Source organism: Apium graveolens, chromosome 9 (assembly GCF_009905375.1).
Source record: "Apium graveolens cultivar Ventura chromosome 9, ASM990537v1, whole genome shotgun sequence".
Lineage (NCBI taxonomy): Eukaryota > Viridiplantae > Streptophyta > Magnoliopsida > Apiales > Apiaceae > Apium > Apium graveolens.
Window position 1 is genome coordinate 224,946,143 of NC_133655.1, and position 19,912 is coordinate 224,966,054.

Below are 19,912 nucleotides of genomic sequence, written 5' to 3' on the forward strand. Positions count from 1 at the left end.
TTATTCCAGTAAGGCATGCTAAATGGCATTTGAGGCATATTGTATGCAGCATAATATGGATTAGGTGCAAATGGCATATTAGCAAACTGTGCATTCATGTTGTTTGTAGGCATAGCATTAACAGGCATGGGAGGCATGGCATTCATGTTAGGAAATTGAGGCTGAACAGACATGGGAGTAGGCATGGAAGATTTGCAATTAACAGACAAATGATTTACACTACCACACTTGACACAGATTTTTCTAGGAGCATATTTATCAGGTGTGTACTTATTGTGTTTGTTAATCCCTACTTTACCATTCCTATTGTTTTTCCTTTTAGTCTCTGTTTTTACCTCTATCTTCTCAAGTCTGTCACTTAACTGTTTGACAGTCATGTGACTAACATTAGCCTTTTTCCCTTTCTTAGCTTGACTTGACTCTCCTGAAACAAAGTTCTTGGAAACAGACCCATACTTTTCATTTAGCTTGATTAATTTGGCTTTGCTAATGGGTTTGCTTACAGCCGACGGATGAGGATTTTTATCATTCGACGGATAACACTTTTTGTTATCCGACGGATAGTCCTCATCATCCGTCGAGTCTACATCTGTCAGCAGCCCATCTACCAAAATAGGTTCTAGTTTCTCCTTATTCTTTTTCCAGGCTTCATCACAAAAAGACTCAATTCCTTGAACCTTGGTGATTTGAGCATGAACATCCCTAGATGTTTTCCATGCTTTAATCACCTCTTGTTCACGCTCGAGCTGCTTCTTCAAAATTTCTTCCTTTTTCAAGGACTCTGTTAATTCCTCCTTGGCAATCTTACACTCAATTTTTAGTTTCTCAAACTCAACAAACTGAGACTCAAGCACATTGTTCCTCTCACTTAAAAACAAATTGTTTTCTTTGATTTTAGCATTTTCTTTAGTGAGAGACTTAAGTGTAACACGCAAATGATACAATTCTGTAGACATGTCATTTATGGAATCATTACACTCAGCTTTAGATAAATGTGCAAGGTTTGTAGTAATTACCTGATTGCTTGAGGAACTTGTCTCTGTTTCATCAGACTTGGCCATTAGGGCTAGATTGACATAGCTGACATCTTCATCTTCATCTCAAGCTCATAGGTTTTCAGAATGCCATACAGTCTCTCTAAAGTAAACTCCTTATAATCTTGTGAGTTTCTCAATGAGACTGTCATTGGTTTCCATTCCTTTGGAAGAGATCTGAGAAATTTCAGATTGGAGTCTTTAGTCTGATAGACTCTTCCATGCAACTTAAGAGCATTTAGTAGTTTTTGAAATCTACTAAAAATGTCAGTGAGTGACTCACTTTCTTTATTGTGAAAATGCTCATATTGCTGAATCAGGAGCTGCATTTTATTTTCTCTTACTTGCTCAGTACCATCACAAATTATCTGTATTGTGTCCCAAACTTCCTTGGCAGTCTTGCAGTTGATGATGTTATCAAACATGTTTGCATCAACACCATTGAACAGAATGTTCATGGCCTTTTTATCTTTCCTGACTTGTTCAATGTCAGGATCAGTCCATTCATGCCTTGGCTTTGGAACAGATGGCTCATTTCCTGTTGCAGCTCTCATTGGAACATGAGGGTCTCTTTCTATGCAGTCCACATAGGCCTCATCTTGAGAAAGCATATGAAGATGCATCTTTACCTTCCAATGATGGTAATTATCTTTATCAAGAAAAGGAATCTTGACTCCAACATCTTTCTTGTTCATCTTGCTGAATTGTTTTGATCTTTAAACTCTTTGTAGATTAAGAGTTTGCTATGATACCAATTGTTAGTCCCTTAACAATGTAGCAAGAATTACAGAAGGGGGGTTGAATGGAATTCTTGAACCTTTTTCTTGAAATAAAAATGTTCAACTCGATTATTGATATATTTGTTTTGATTAGCACAATGCGGAATATAAACTTAAATTAATCAAAACACAAGTAATTAAAAACAGGAGTCTTTAAAAACTTTCTGGTGGATTTAAACAATTCCACCAGAGATATACATATAATATATCGAGAGGACTCTGTGTGCAGAAATGCTCACAACTACTTACAAAATGGAACTACTGAGAATACAGGAAATGCTAAAGATTATGCTTACAAAAATTTCTCTGTTTTTGAGTTTCTCTCAGTTATCTCAGTTATTTTTTTTATTTGCTACTCTCTTGGTTTATATAATACTAAGATTACAAAGTCAAAAAGACTGAACAAATATAAAATCTAACAGTCTTAATCTTTGCTGCTTTTCATCCTCTATTACCCAGTTAATGGGCTTCCACAATGTGTTTGTTACAACTCGACGGCTGTGTGTCAGCTTTCACTGTTCAACTGATGTTTGAATTCTTGATATGATCATCCGTCGACTTTCAGATCATCCGTCGATGACTTAATTGATCATCCGTCGACTGCTATGTTAAGCATCCGTTGATAGTCATTTGATCATCCGTCGAAGGCTTTGTTAATCATCCATCGGTAGCTATTTTGGCACTTGACTTTATTTCACTTATACAGAATTACAAGACATTACTTATGTACAATTAATCAACCTATTCTGTATATCTAATTAAATTCAACATGACTTATATGCTACTACAGATTCTATACAAAGGTGCATACATCACTGTGCTACAAACTTATTATTACATAAGCTACTCACTCGATGGATAATAAGTTAATCATCCGTTGGGACTATAATGAGTTATCCGTCGGGACTATAATTCTTATCCGTCGAGTGCTACATTATTTCACTAAGTAAAATCTACTTAGATGTTTTATTTAGGTAATCATCAAGTACACAACATATTCACAACAACACTTATGAGATCAAGTCAAGCACGATCCAGATGATATAGAACTCAGTTCAGTTTGGGGGTTCCCCAATATGCACATCAGGGATTTCATCGAGATCTCTGACACTTTCAAGTTCAATGATGTGAAGACGCTATCAAGCTACGTCTCTTCCCATTCTCTCTGAGGGACAAGGCTAAGTGTTGGTTACACTCTCTACCAGCAGGGTCTATCACCACTTGGGAAGATCTTGCTCAAAAGTTTATCACTAAATTCTTCCCCGTGGCGAAGACTGCTGCAATCAGGAATGCTCTTACTCAGTTTGCTCAACAAACTGGAGAATCTCTGTGTGAGGCTTGGGATCGATATAAGGAGATGCTAAGGAAGTGCCCACACCATGGCATCCTGATTGGATGATTATCAACTATTTCTACATTGGATTGGGTCCTACTTCTAGACCTATGCTTGTTGCAGCGTCAGGAGGAGCCTTGTGGGCTAAGAGCTACAATGAATCTTATAAACTTATTGAACTGATGGCTGCTAATGAGTACCAGAATCCTTCCCAGACACTGACTCAAGGAAAAGTGGCAGGAATTCTGGAATTGGACGCAGCAACTATTATCACTGCCCAACTTAAAGCTTTGATGATGAAGGTGGACACTTTGGCTAATTATGGTGTTAATCAAATCACTAGTGTCTGTGAGCTTTGTGTTGGTGCCTATGAGACTAGTTAGTGCACAATTTCAAGTGAATCAGCTCAGTTCGTGAGCAACTTCCAGCGATCGTAGTAACATGTGCCAGCCACCTATCATCCTAATAACCTCAATCATCCTAATTTCAGCTGGAGCAACGCTCAGAATGCGGTTCAACAGCCTTTTCAACAGTATTCAGCTAAGCAGTACAACCCCCTGGTTTTCAGCAACCGCAGTATGCACCAAGACAACAACCCCAGCTGCAACAAGCTAATGAAAAATCTGAATTAGAGGAGTTGAAGCTTATGTGCAAGAGTCAAGATATTTTTATCAAGACCTTAGAAAATCAAATTGGGCAAATTGCCAATGCCTTGCTAAATCGCCAACCTGGTACATTGCCTAGTGACACTAAAGTGTCGGGAAAAGGGAAGCTAAGGAGCAGGTAAAGGCAATCACTTTGAGGTCTGGGAAGGTTGTGAATCCCGAACAAACTCAAGAGTTAACTGAAGAAGCTGGGGTTGAGAAAGAAGTGAAGCAACAGGATGAAGAAGTGGAACCAAGGAAGACTACTGTTGAGCACACTCCGCCTGAGGGTAATATAGGGGAGAAACAGATCTATCCTCCACCACCTTTTCCTAAGCGGCTGCAGAAGAAAAAGTTGGACAAGCAATTTGAGAAGTTTCTAGAGGTGTTCAAGAAACTTCATATCAACATACCTTTCGCCGAGGCTCTCGAGCAGATGCCTATTTATGCAAGGTTTATGAAAGGTATTCTCTCTCGGAAGGTGAAGCTAGATGATTTAGAGATTGTCGCTCTCACGGAGGAATGCAGTGCTGTGCTATAGCAGAAGTTACCTCTGAAGCTTAAAGATCCAGAAAGCTTCACTATTCCATGTACTATTGGAAAAGTGTCTTTTGACAGATGCTTATGTAACTTGGGAGCTAGCATCAATCTGATGTCCTTGTCAATCTTCAAGCAGTTGGACTTACCTGATCCCAAACTAACTTATATGACCTTGCAGTTGGCCGACCGTTCTATTACATATCCACGAGGCATTGTGGAAGATGTCTTGGTCAAGGTTGATAAACTCATCTTTCCTGCTGATTTTGTAATTCTTGATTTCGAGGAGGATAAGAAGATTCCCATAATCTTGGGAAGACCTTTCTTGGCCACTGGCCGGACCTTGATAGGGGTGAGCTTATAATGCGAGTGCTGGATCAGGATATGACTTTTTATATGTTCAATGCTATGAAATTTCCTACTGATAATGAGGAGTGCTTAAAAGTAGAGTTGGTCGAGTCGGTGGTCATAGCGGAACTTGATCAATTGCTAAGGTCTGATGCCTTAGAAAAAGCCTTATTGGGGAATTCAGATAGTGAAGATGACGAAAGTGAAGAATAATTGCAGTATTTGAATGCTTCTCCCTAGAAGAGGAAGATTGATATGCCTTTTGAATCTCTTAGAATGGAGGAATTGAACAAAACTCCTAAATGCCTCAAGCCTTCTATTGAGGAAGCCTCCTCTCTTGAGCTTAAGCCTTTACCTGAGCATTTGAGGTATACATTTTTAGGTGATGCATCTACTATGCCTGTTATTATTGCATCTGACCTTTCAGGTAGTGATGAGGAAAAGCTTTTAAGGATTCTGAGAGAGTTCAAATCGGAAATTGGATGGACTATTGTAGATATCAAGGGGATCAGCCATTCTTACTGTATGCATAAAATTCTGCTAGAGGAAGGTAGCAACCCTACAGTCGAGCAGCAAAGAAGACTTAATCCTATCATGAAGGAAGTAGTGAAGAAGGAAATTCTGAAGTGGCTAGATGCAGGGATCATCTATCCTATCTCTGACAGTTCATGGGTAAGCCCAGTTTAATGTGTACCAAAGAAAGGTGGAATTACTGTGATAGCAAATGAGAAGAATGAGCTTATTCCGACAAGGACAGTCATGGGGTGGAGAGTCTGCACTATCGGAAGCTGAACAAAACAACTAGGAAGGACCACTTCCCATTGCCCTTCATTGATCAGATGCTTGACAGGTTGGCCGATCATGAGTATTACTGTCTTCTGGATGGCTATTCGGGTTATAATCAGATTTGTATCGCTCCATAAGATCAGGAGAAGACTACCTTCACTTGTCCATTTGGTACTTTCACCTTCAGACGAGTTTCTTTTGGTCTGTATGGTGCACCAGCCACATTTCAGAGATGTATGATGGCCATCTCTTTTGACATGATTGGCCAGAATGTGGAGGTGTTCATGGACGACTTCTCAGTCTTTGGCGATTTTTTTGATGAATGCTTGCAGAATCTGGGACACGTTCTCAAGAGGTGTGTTGAGACTAATCAGTTCTCAATTGGGAGAAATGTCATTTTATTGTGCGTCAGGGCATTATTCTCGGACACAAGGTTTCCAATAAAGGCCTAGAGGTGGAGAAGGCCAAGGTGGGGGTCATTTAGAATCTTCCTCCACCAATTTTGTTAAGGGAATTCGCAGTTTTCTTGGTCATGCGGGTTTCTACAGGTGTTTCATCAAAAATTTCTCAAAAATTTCAAAGCTTTTATGCTGTCTGTTAGAGAAAGATGTTCCTTTTAAATTTGATGACGAGTGCCTTGGAGCTTTTGAGACATTGAAGAAGAGTTTAATCACGGCACCTGTCATAACTGCACCTGATTGGAATGAGCCTTTTGAGATGATGTGTGATGCAAGTGACTACGCAGTTGGAGCAATTCTTGGGCAGAGAAAGAACAACATATTTTATGTTGTCTACTACTTTAGTAATACTCTAAATAGTGCTCAACTGAATTACACTACTACGGAGAAAGAACTTTTGGCTATTGTCTATGGTTTTGAGAAATTTCGATCTTATCTACTTGGGACTAAGGTGACAGTTTTCACTGATCACGCCGCCATTCGATATCTCGTCTCAAAAAAGGACTCGAAGCCTAGATTGATTCGATGGGTTCTTTTGCTCCAAGAATTTGAACTAGAGATCAAGGACATAAAATGAACTAAAAATCAAGTTGCTGATCATCTCTCACGGTTAGAGAATCCTAATGCTACTCCATTGGATAAGACATTGATAAATAAGTCTTTTCTCGATGAGCAGCTGTTTGGAGTGCAAGAAGAAGAGCCGTGGTTTGCAGATATTATGAATTATCTTGTGAGTAATATCATGCCTCCCGACTTATCTTATGTTCAAAGAAAGAAGTTTCTTCATGAAGTGAAGTGGTATATGTGGGATGAGCCGTTTCTTTTTCTCCAAGGAGCTGACCAAATCATTAGAAGATGTATTCCTTACAGCGAAACGGGGGTAATCTTGCAAGATTGCCACTCAACGGCATATGGAGGACATTATGGAGGAGAAAAGACAGCAGCTCGTGTTCTTCAAGCAGGGTTCTTTTGGCCAACATTGTTTAAAGATGCTCATCAGTTTGTTTTAAAAGGTGATCGATGTCAACGTGTGGGTAATATATCTAAGAAGGATGAGATGCCTCTTAATGTGCTTTTCAAGGTTGAGGTCTTTGATTTTTGGGGAATTGACTTCATGGGGCCATTTGTCTCATCTTGTAACAATCATTATATCTTGTTGGCGGTTGATTATGTGTCGAAATGGGTTGAAGTTAAGGCATTGCCAATAAACGATGCAAAATGGTGCTTAATTTTCTTCACAAACAAATATTCACAAGGTTTGGAACTCCAAGAGTCATAATCAGTGATGAGGGGTCGCATTTTTGCAATTGCAAGTTCACTGCCATGATGAAAAGGTATAATGTGAATCATCGCATTGCTACGGCTTATCATCCTCGGACAAATGGTCAAGCTGAGGTATCTAACAGAGAGATCAAGCGCATTTTGGATAAAGTGGTATGTCCATCAAGGAAGGATTGGTCTTTGAAGTTTGATGAAGCTGTTTGGGCGTATAGAACAACATATAAGACTCCATTGGGAATGTCGCCGTTTCAGTTGGTGTATGGCAAGGGGTGTCATTTGCCTATTGAGCTCGAGCATAAAGCATATTGGGCTTTGAAGAAATTGAATCTGGACTTGGATGCAGCTGGAAAGAAGAGGATGCTTCAGTTGAATGAACTTGACGAGTTTCAACTACAAGCTTATGAGAACAACAAGATGTATAAGAAGAAAGTCAAGAGGTGGCATGATCGGGGTCTAGTGCTCAAGAAATTTGTGCCAGGGCAACAAGTTCTTTTATTCAACTCTCGTCTCCATCTTTTTCCTGGAAAGGTGAAGTCAAGATGGTCAGGGCCCTTCATAATCAAAATTGTGTTTCCACATGGAGCGGTGGAAATTTTTGAGAATGATCTGGGCCAAGCATTCAAGGTAAATGGTCAACGGTTGAAGTATTATTATGGTGACACGGCAACCCACGAGGTGGTTAGTGCCATTTTATTGTCCACTTGATCTCAAGATTCTACGTCGAGCTAGCGACGTAAAAGAAGCGCTTCTTGGGAGGCAACCCAAGTTTGTTGTACATTAGTAAGTAGAGGAATCATGAAGAAAAGAGAAAATCATAAAAAAATCAAAAAATGGAAAACAATCAGGTCTGACTAAAGAAGCCTGGCACGCCCGCCCTGTCACAGCGCGCGACCGCGCCATTTACACAGAAACACGGTGCGCCTGCGCTGCTACAGCGCGCGCCCGCGCCGTTTTGGCAGAAGTAGCATGTGCCCGCGCCTTCCCAGCGCGCGTTTGCGCCGTGTCCCGACTCTAGAAAAAAATAAAAGGCAGTTTAAGGGGGAAAAATGAGAATTTTGTCCCAAAATCAATTCCCAACTGGATTTTACTCCCCCACATCCCATAATTCCCTCTCCAAATCAAACCCATTACTCCCGTTATTCCCATAATCAAATCCCACTTCTATTCCATATCTAATTCTCTTTTCACTACCTATATATACATACACCCCATACACAAACTTCTTCACCAATTCATAAACTCTCAAACACAAATTCTCTCTCAAACACAACTCTTATTCTCTCTAATAAATTTCAATGGAAGATTAAGAGGGGCACAGTAGCCGAGTATTCTACATTCCCGGTGTCCGGTATGAAGAGGTTTGCCCATTCATGGAATGCCTTAATATGTGTTAATATCATGCCATCTTCGCATATGCATGAGGTTACTGTGGAGCGTGCACGACTGTTATGAGGCATTCTGCAGGGTGATTATATAGATGTGGGGATGGTTATCTTTGAGGGGATTCTGAAGTTCTTGAGGGGGAGCACTACGGGGTCTATTCCGTATGCGTCTGTGGTGACAAAGTCGTGCGTGGCAGTTGGTGTACATTGGCCCGCACATGAGCAGTTGTAGATTCTGAGTGCTTCGATCGATAGCACTACTTTGGCTATGATGCAGGAATGGGATGGAGGAAAGCCTGATCTGAAGGGGCTTGGGTATTCTTTTGACCACCTACCTGGTGGAAGGCCAGCTGCTGGTCTGGCGAGCAAGACTGCATGGAGATCTCAGTTTGAAGATGAAGGAGGACCATCACAGCAGCAGCAGAAGGCAGCTAGAGCGGACATGGGAGCTGGTTTGAGTTTGACGCAGTATAGGCATCTTGCGAGGAGGATGGATGCGATGCACGACATCCATAGTCGTTTTGCACACGATCTCACCCAGGCACTTGGTACTGTATTTAGAGCCACTGGAGTTAATATTCAGTAGCCAGTATTTGGTGAGGACTCTGTGTATCCGCCTCCTGAAACACCTGACACTCCACCCCTTGAGGGTGAAAATTCTGATTCAGAGTAGGTATGCCTGATTCCTTACTATTACCTTCACTGAGGAAAGTGAATATTTTAAGTTTGGGGTAGTAGTTGAAGGAATATGTTTGTGTGAGTCTCATGTAGTTGCATGTTCATGATAGTTTAGTTCATATAGTTGTTTGTTTTTCCATGTAGTTTTTTTTGGTAGTTTTATGATATTTTGTTCATGTGTTTCATGCATTTGCATTATAACATGATCCCTTAGATAATTTTTCCGAATTGACTTGCGATATTGATGCTAGTATAGTGATGTCGTGTTTAGAGATGTTAAGTCATATTAAGTTGATTTGCATGCTAGAGACACTTGTATTTCACTAAGTCTTATAGGTTGCTAGAGTGCTAGATGATGATCATGGTTTGTTAATTTGTCGAGGTTTAATCATTTGTTTATATTTAGAATTTAGGGTATTTTCTCTTAATAATAAAAGACATGGATATTTAAAAATTGGAGAAATTGGATTTTATTGCTAGTTGTGTGGCTAGGTGTCAAATGGCTAGTAGCCGACTCATATTTTTATGAGTAGTCTAGGGTTGAATGAGATGGAGCGAAACGCACTCATTCAGAAATTGTGAAAAAAAAAGAAAAAAAAAAGAAGAAGTGTTATGTATAATTGATCACGAGTGGGCTCTTTAGTACTCGAGTTATTAAGTTCTTAGGGGACTTTGTGCCTAGTGACCTAAGGCTTTTACGGTCTGGGATCCGCTAACCTAACGCTCGCTACATGGGTGCTATTGTATAATCTTTTGTGGACCTCACTCATTGCACGATCAAATAAGCATACTTGTGTTATTTTATTATGAATAGAAGCATAAATCCGTATAAAACTCCAATATAAGAATTGAAGTGTTATAAGATATTTTGAGTCTAGGTTTTTATTTTATTTATAACCTTGTGATTGCTTTGATGAGTAGTGAGTCATGATTACTGATCTAGTTGTGATAGTATATCTGTAAGCATCTTCACACATGCATGTCTCTAGTTTGTAAGTTGATTTGTATGACTTGATTGATCTTCATGCGAGTAACTGCATTTGTTGATATGTTGCTTGTTGATTGGTTGAGTTATTCTATTGGGATCGTTGCATTCATATAGTTGCATTCATGCATTTTGATTTCTTGTTCTTTGAGTCTGTTTATGCTTGAGGTCAAGCATCGATTCAAGTTTGGGGGTATGTTGAGTGGCATTTATGACACTGATATATGCTCTAATAAGCTTTAAATTGATGCATTTGTACTCAAGTTGTTAAGTGTTTTAATGTGTTTTCTAGTGTTTTTGCATTTCAGGCATTATTCAGGTAATCAGGTGAATTAGCATTGTTTTGATGCTAAATTGGTGTCCAGGTGGTGTTGGAATAAAACTCGTGGAAAGCCGGCTCGAAGCATCAAGATTTAAGAAGCAATCTGAGTTTTTCCTAGAAGGATGGCGCGCCCGCGCTGTGATAGCGCGCGCCCGCGCTGGGGTTCCAGAAATACAGCACGACCGCGCTGTGATAGTGCGCGCCCGCGCTGATGCCGAATTCAAGAATCCTGTTTCTAATACAATTCTAAAAGGGAAGGCTTCCAGATTGTTGAGGGCTGCTATATATATTCATATTAGGTCATTTTAATAAAAAGATTGACCAGAGCGCAAGGAGAAGATGACAAGAGACCTTTAGCACAATTCAACAAAGGCGAAGACGATCTAGTTTATTCTTGTGAATCTTGTTTTGAGTTGTAATTTGGATGCTTGTTTCTTGTTTTGCTGAACTTATACTCTCGTTTGTACTTGGTTTAATTAATCGTATAAAGACTACGTTTTATATATCTTGATTTCATCGGAACCCACATTGATGATGAGTCCGATTATGGGCTAATTGTTATCGTGGGGTTCTTGCGGATTTATTTATGGATTTCTTTAGTTAAATTATTTTGATACCTTAGTATGTGGTGATTGTATGATATCCTAGTAATGGTTGTGCGTATTTGTTTTATGAGCGTCGCGAACTTATAAGATAGTGTGTTAATTCTTAGTGAAGCGAAAGTGAATTTAAGGATTTAGAACTTGTCATGCTAGCATAGTTTCATGTATTTGTCATGCATGATTCATAGATAATTTTAACCATCTTACTTGCCCTATGTAATCAAGATAGATAACTTGTGCTTAAACCGTTATGTTGAAAAATTCTATAGACATATAGGGTCTCAATATAATTGGTGCCTATTCAGCTTCTATCTCTTTTGTGGATGTCGGGTAGAATGGTACTCGTGCAACGAAAGTTGGTGTTTATCAGTTTTGTGTTATCTGATTAGTATCATCACTATTGCATGCTAAGGTTAAGAATAATAAAGCTATTGAATGAAGTATTTAATGAAGTTAGAATTCCATATTTGTCATATATATTAATTCAGTCAATCTTATTCTCGTAGTTATAATTATTAGTAAATTCTTAGCTATAAACAATCTCAATTTGTTATCGTCTTAGCATTGGATAATAACCATACATTATTGCCTAGGTGCATAAATTAAACAGTTAACCAATACAGTCTCTGTAGGAACGAACTAGAAAAGGTTCTATACTACTTGTCAACTCGTATACTTGCGTGTATTATTAGCGCGTGTTTAGCGACTAACACCCAGTCATTTTCCTAAGTTAGAAAGGCCCTTTCCTTCTGTATGAGAAAGTCAAAATATTTTTTTTTGTAATTTACAGGCTCAAATTTCTTTCTATCAGAATCAGGATTTCTGCACTCATTTACAAAATGACCACTCAAGCCACACTTGAAACATTTAAATTTTGACTTGTCAACCATGTTTCTGTTAGGCTTGGATGCTCCAAAATTCTTCTTGAATTTGAGCTTGGCAAATCTTCTGGATAGAAAAAGACGGATGCTCATCTATATCATCCATATCATCTTGACTAAAATGGTCTTCATTTTTAGCTACTAGCCCTTTTTCTTTGCCTTCACAAACTCTAGAATTTGGTGCAGATTCCACAGCTTCAACCTTATCTCTTTCTCTCTCTCTTGCTCAGCAACCAATGCAATAGATCCTTCCTTCTTCCTTCCTTTCTCCAGCTTCTCATCTTGTTCTATTTCAAGCTCATAGGTCTTTAGAATTCCATACAGTCTGTCCAAGATAAATTCCTTGTAATCTTGAGAGTTTCTTAGTGAGACTGTCATAGGCTTCCATTCCTTTGGCAGAGACCTAAGGAATTTGAGGTTTGAGTCCTTTGTCTGATAGACTCTTCCATGCAGCTTTAGAGCATTGAGTAGTTTTTGGAACCTACTAAATATGTCAGTGAGTGACTCACTTTCTTCACTATGAAAATGCTCATATTTCTGAATCAAGAGTTGCATTTTATTTTCCTTTACTTGCTCAGTTCCATCACATATAACTTGAATTATATCCCAGACATCCTTAGTAGTTTTGCAATTGATGATGTAGTCAAACATGTCACCATCAACACCATTAAACAAAATGTTCATGGCCTTCTTATCCTTATGAACTTGTTCAATATCTGGATCAGACCATTTTGCTCTAGCTTTTGGGATAGATGCTTCATTTCCTATAGCAGCTCTCATAGGGACATGAGGACCTTTCTCAATACAGTCCACATATTCTTCATCTAGAGAGAGGAGATGCAGGTGCATTTTCACCTTCCAGTGGTAATAGTTGTCTTTGTCCAGAAATGAAATTTTTACTCCAAAAGCTTTTGTAAGAAGTTGTTGTGATCTTTAAACTCTTTGTTATTCAAAAGCTTGCTCTGATACCAATTGTTATTCCCAAACAATCTAACAAATAATTACAAGGGGGTTGAATGTAATTCTGGCTTTTTTCGAAATTAAGAACTATTTTATTTTAGATATATAACAGTGTTTGATTTAGCTAAAGTGCGGAATGAAAGTATTGAAGAAATCAAACACAAAGTAATCATATACAAGTATTTAAAAACTTTCTGGTGGATTGAACTTTTCCACCAGAGATATATATAAAATCGAGAACTCTGTGATGCAAGATTTACACACAGCTTCTTACAAGTAGAACTTACAAAGAACAAAGAAATTCTTTACAGATACAGCTTTATCTATTTCTCTAGTAAATTTCTTACTAACTTGATACTATTATATTTGCTACCCTTGGTTTATATATCACCAAGTTACATGATAAAAAGACAAACAAATAAGAAAAAATGTTTCTTATTCTAATTACATGCTTCTTCATTTCTCTATCCAGTATCTTTGAATATCTTCAAGTTAGCATGGAAATGGAAATGCTTCTTTGTTCTCTAAAACCTGTAAAAAGGCTGCCACATTCCATTTGCATCTAATCAACCCATATGACTGTCAAGTCACTATCAACTGCTATTTGAATTTAAATATCCGTTGAAACTTCATTGGATCATCCATCAAGACTGTATTGAATCATCTGTCAAAGCTTCACTAGGTCAGCCATTGAGTGTGACTTGAGTATTCGTCGAAGCCTTGTAGAATCATCCGTTGAAAGTCTTCCATAGCAGTTAAATTTATTTCACTTATGCAAAATTGCAAGGCATCTAATATTTACAATTAGCCAACCTATTTTGCATATCAAGCTATTAGGGCTAGAACCCGCGCTAATAATTCACGCAAGTATACGCGTTCACAAGTAATATAGAATTCTTTCTAGTTCATTCCCACAGAGACTGGTTTAGGTTAACTTTATGATTTATGCGCTTATGCAACAATGATATGGTTATTATTCAATGCTAAGATGAATAACAAGTTGGTTTTATTTATAACTAAGATACTACTTAACATGTAATAAGATATTAAAGGGTTTGAAATATTATATGAGACAAACATGGGATTCTAAATTTATTAAATACTTCATTCAAAGCTTTCTTCTTCTTAACCTTAGCATGCAATGGTGATGACACTAATCAGATAACACGAAACTGCTAAACGCTAACTTTCGTTGCACGAATAACATACTACCAGACATCCACAAAAGAGATAGAAGCTGAATAGACACCAATTATGTTGAGACCCTATATGTCTATAGAATTTGAAAACACAAAGGTTTAATGTGCAAGTTATCTATCTTGATTACATAGGGCAAGTAAGATGGTTAAAATTACCTACGAATCATGCAATACAAATACATGAACCGATGCTAGCATGGCAAGTTCTAAACCTCTAAATTCACTATGGCTTCATTAGAGATTAACACGCTATCTAATTTGTCCGCGACCCACATAAGACGAATAAGCACAACCAGTACTAGGTTATCATACAATCACCACACACTAAGATATCAAAACAAGATTAACTATTGAAATCCATAAATAAATCCGCTAGAACCCCACGATAACGATTAGCCCATAATCGGACTCATCATCAATGTGGGTTCCGATGAAAGCATGGTATAATAAGTGTAGTCTTTATTATAATGACCCGTGTATTTTTGAATTATTTAAATATGTGATTATTATGGAAATTATTAAATAAAATATGTGTATTGGTTTTGACCGCCATGTGTTGTTTGATTATTATCTAGGTGTGATTTATGATGTACTGGGTTGTTCGCGTGATTAATTAAGGAATTGTATTGAATTGTTCCACTTTTAAAGTGGATTTAATGCAACTTTATTTGTATAAATATTTGAAGTGTCTCTAAAATTGTTTTTATGATTTTATAATTTCAATAATTATTTTTAGGATTTTATAAAATTGAGAAATTAATATTTTATTAATTATTTATCTTTAAATGATTTTCTGAATGCTTTTATTTGTAAAATCCATATTACTTTCAAGAACTCTTCAAAAATTTATGAAACTCATATTTATTTAAGTTGGGAATATTCCGGGAATTTTAAAATTAATTTGGGAATTTTTGGGATTAATTTTACCCGCGCGTCGATTCGTTTAATTGATAAAAGCGGGCATAAAGTGTATTTTAGAAATTGTTTTAAAATTAAAAAAAATTATGTTTTTATAAACTTCGGGATATTTGTAACCTTTTAAGGCAATTTTCGTAATTTTCTGAAGTTATTTTACGTGCACCTCGGTCCGTTAAATTCGAATTTCGAGATAAACCGGGTCTCAGAATTTTCGTAATTATCCAAGAATACGCGTTTGAATAACAGGAATTGTACTACTAATTGTACTATCAGGTGTACTGTATGGCTTTGTACAGCTGAGAAATAAAATTAAAAAAAAAAGAAAAAGAAAGAAACAGGACAACAGGAGCAATCCTCTTCCTCACTCTCCTCTCGTCTCATCTCTCTCGACCTCACTTCTCTCTCTCACCTGTTAATCTCTCACATCCCCTCCCCTCTGTTTCTCGCTTTCTGGCGATTTCGCCGCTTCGTTAGTCCGGCTGTTCGTCGGCGTTGTGTTGTCGTCTTGTTCCTTTAAATTCCGATTCGTTTCCGGTTAATTACCTCCGACTTGGCATCCTGTTACTCCCGTTTTGTATATATACATATGTATATTCATATATATATGTGTGATTAAGTGTGTGTTTGTTAGGTCCCAATGAGTTTGTAGAAGGGGGGGTTGAATACAAACGGTATCGAATAATCGAATAAATGCGGAATAAAAAATGTGAAACAAAATTCAAGTTAAATAAGAATATTATTAAACTTGAAAGGTGTTACAACAACTGTATCGATTACAAGAAATTAATCTCAAATTAATTATCACAAATTTAGAATAAATTCGACATGAACTTTTTCTATTTTTGTAATAATTAGAATCAAATGCTAAACGCGATTTGAGATTAAGTTCTAGGGATTTTGATCCGCTAGATTGTTACACAAGAACAAGATAAAGATTTCTAGTGGTTTGGATTTAACTTTACAAACTAGAAATTTAATCTTGAAGTAAGCAGAGAAGAAAATGAAATATTTCAGAGGCGGCTGCTTCTTTTTCTTTTTGTTCTTGACTTCTGTTTGATGTGTGTGTTTTTGAATTGCTGCTTCTGCTTCTTTTTAAACAATCCAACCGAGAGAAAAGGACTGGAATGACAATCTCTTTTGCTCAGCAAGATTTTCGGTAGGACTATCTTTAGAACTAGCAAGACAATCAGAATGAACTAGAAAGACTTTCGGTATGACTATTGATTGTCATACCGATTGTCATATTAGTTCAAATCAGATTGTCTTACTGAATTAATAACAGATTTTAATCTAATAATAATTCTGATAAGACAATCAACTGAATTAGCATGAATTTCGGTATGACTATTGATTGTCATACCAATTGTCATACTAATACAATCAGTTGTTTTGTTGAATTAATAACAGATTTTAAATCAATTAAAATTCTGAAAAACCTTAATATTAATTCTGAATTAATTAATCAATTAATCAATAAATTAATCTTTGCAGATATAATTTATTTTCTTAATTAAATTATATGACTTAATTAATTAATAGAGAATTAATACTAACCCTGAGCAGCAACCAATCTTCTGAATATCTTCTGAAAATCACTGAGAATTATGAATCAATTCCACCACTTCAATGTTGACACTCGATGTACTGTCTGGTTCATGAGTGACTAACTTCCATAACGTTTCTTCATATCTTGACTTTGATACTTTGATTTTCTTCATATTAAATCCTTGTAATTAATTGATACTCTGACGAGATCTCTGTCACTTGATTAAATCCACAATCTTGATTTATATCACTGAGGCTTGATCAATTTCTTGAACTTCTTCCAGTGAATTAACTCCTCAAGTCTGTAGATGAACCTTGTTTCTGAATCCTCTGACAGATGTTACTTTGCGAGATCTCTCTGACGGTAGATCCACTATTTACTTATTACATTCTTATTTAAGTTGAGTTGAATCCTCGAATATACAAATAGGCTATGACATATGACTTACAATCTCCCCCTATTTGTTTGTTAGACAATAACACACAAATACCTAGAGGATAACTCAACTAACAAATAAGAAAAAGATATAAACAGAAATGCAAAGTAAATAGCTGAAAAGTTCTGGATGACATTTAACCTTTTCCAGATTCCAAATAGATGTTCCTCTAGACTAAACATATCTTCAAGTAGTTTCATCTTCTTTTGTACAACCACATTTCCTGTTGAGAAGCGCATATCTGTCTTGCTTCTCCCCCTATGAGAATCAACTGATTAAAGAAGATCACCTTCGTTTACCACCTCTCCCGTATAATAGGATCCGCAGATAAAAACCAATGGTACTTCCCTTTTAGAAAATAGCTTCTTCCCTTACTAGAAAATCACCTTGTGTTTACCACCTCTCCCGTACAATAGGATCCGTAGTTACAAACAACAATGGTGTGGTGTAGTGTACATATGTAGGATCTTTTTCTTCCTCCCTGCTATTTCTCCCCCTTAGTTGAGGAATCCTCCAAACTATTACTTAAGCTTTTATCTCCCCCTTAAAGAAGGAATGTATGTCGTCATCTGAAGGAATTCTCATATTTCACTTGGTTGGAAAAGAAATAACAAGAAGTTTTTCTTTCTTCCTCACTGTGAGTGTGTGATTCTGTTTAGTGTACCTCACATGTGTTTCACTCTTCTCTCCACTCGTGTTTACACTCTTTCTCACAAGTGTATCACTCCTCTCATAGCTCCATATTCCAGCTGTACCTGCAAGGAAAATCACCTTATCCATCCTTAAGGAGGTCACAGGTGGTGCAATGGGAGTTCGCAAATTCCCATCCTTGTTAAACTTGTCAGATGAATCTGAGTCATAATTTACAAGTTGCTAGTTTCCCTTTTAGGGTTCCAGATTTGAATTCTGGGAAGGTAAACAATGATCCAACGAATTTAGCATAAAGATCAAAGTTCCCTTCTAATTTCTGTGAAGACATTTCCTTGTGACTCATCAGGTTATATCTGAATCATTGTCAACAAGTTGCCGATCTGCGCCTATGTCAGATCCACTATCCGCATATGCATCCAGGGGATTTAAGCCTGGGGAGGTAGACACTGACCACTGACATATGGCTTTTGGATCAGTATCCTCTCCTAACACCTGTAAAGGCAATTGGTCCATTAACGAACCTTGAACAATCGAATCTGACCTTAAAATGGTCGAAACTCTTGTTTCCGTCAACTCATCCTTTGTGTGTGTAACCTTTCCTTGTGCATCAAGAATTGTTTATGTTTGAAGTGGTGACACTACATCGGATACCTTGGCCGACAGGCAAATTTCAATAGACGCACCCTGTTGAGAGAATGAATCTAGTAACTATTTTTATGCCTTTTCAGCCATTACATCTTTTTGAGAAGATGTATGGGGGCTAGAAGTTGTCTCCGTTTAAATACTACTCATCTATGTAGGAGACAGAGCTACTGGGTTGACTACAGAACCTTCCTTATGTGGTGTACTAAGGCACTATCTCCCTCACACTCATTCATACTACATTTAGTGGTAAGAAAGTGTTGGTTAGTTCTGTTTCTGTGTTTGTCTTTACAGTCTGGGATAGATGTTGTGGGTTTTCAACCTCATGACTGTCAATGAAAGAAAGTCATTGGAGACTGAACCTGTATCACAGAACATAGGGCAATATAGAGAGATAAAATGTACTTAAGATCTATAATGAATGAAAATTATATATTTAATCTTTTGAGAGAGATGATGTACAATAGTGATTTCAAAGGATTTTACATGAAATAAGAAATCACTAATGTAGAAAGAAGTTTGATTTACTCCTAAAACTCACTGCACATATTAAACAATATGATTGTGCCTAGTGATTAGAGAGTTATAAATATAACGATTGCTTGAGCAGTACACTAGTTCATACCAACCTGAAGTGAGATTATGAAGAAGAGATTGCATAGTCCAATAGATCTGCAGCTGCAAAGTCCATGAACTGTGGTGCACTGACTTCCTCTTTTGACTCACCAACCAGGAGTACACTTGTACACATCTTACTAGAGTCCAATTCCAAGTGTAATGTGCAGCAGGTACCTGATATGTCGTAATATTCTCAAGTCTCGTCACTGGTGCTATATGTTAGATACTGCTTCCTGATAATAACCTAGCACAATATACAAATTTTCAATGATAACATTCCCAGCTTGCAAACAGCCATATCCCTCAGATAAACCTTTGATGTTATCTCCAAAGGTAACCAGGGGGCCAGCTTTCTCAATCCACATTTGATAGAAGGGCTCTATCTCCGGTCATATGTCTTGATGATCCACTGTCAAGAATCCACACTACCGGTTACACCTGTTTAATGCCCTGCACTATAAATGGATTAGACCTTCTTCGGAACCCAAACTTGGTTGGGCCCGGCATACTTGTAGAACTGTCCTTTGTCAGGCAAAACAATATTTTTAATTTTAATTGCCTCAACTTTCTCAATGACTGAACATTTGACCTTGTAAACAGCCTTAACAAATTTCTGTTTAAGCTTAGGCACAAATGTCTCCTTTCTAGCCTTAGAAGGACTAGCAGTCTTAGACCTATCATGCTTCTTGTTATTCACATGCTGACGAGGAGTAGTCTTATCATTAGAAATATGCTTACCATTAAAATAAGCATACATCATATTAAAAGCACAAGACATATAATTAGAAACACCACATGCTTTATGAGAGTGATTAATAGTAGGCAATTTATGCATGGCAGACATGGCATTTTTGTTATCCATCTCATGTGTGTCTGAGTTAGTCTCGGTTAC

At 37.4% G+C, this 19,912-nt stretch overlaps 1 non-coding gene across 1 annotated transcript; it reads right to left on the reverse strand.

The window, feature by feature from the left end:
* Nucleotides 1–3,092: 3,092 nt before the first annotated feature.
* LOC141688313 (small nucleolar RNA R71) lies at nucleotides 3,093–3,199 on the reverse strand. Its single transcript, XR_012561763.1, has one exon. It is a non-coding gene; the product is annotated as a small nucleolar RNA R71 (small nucleolar RNA).
* Between the last annotated feature and the right edge of the window lie 16,713 nt (nucleotides 3,200–19,912).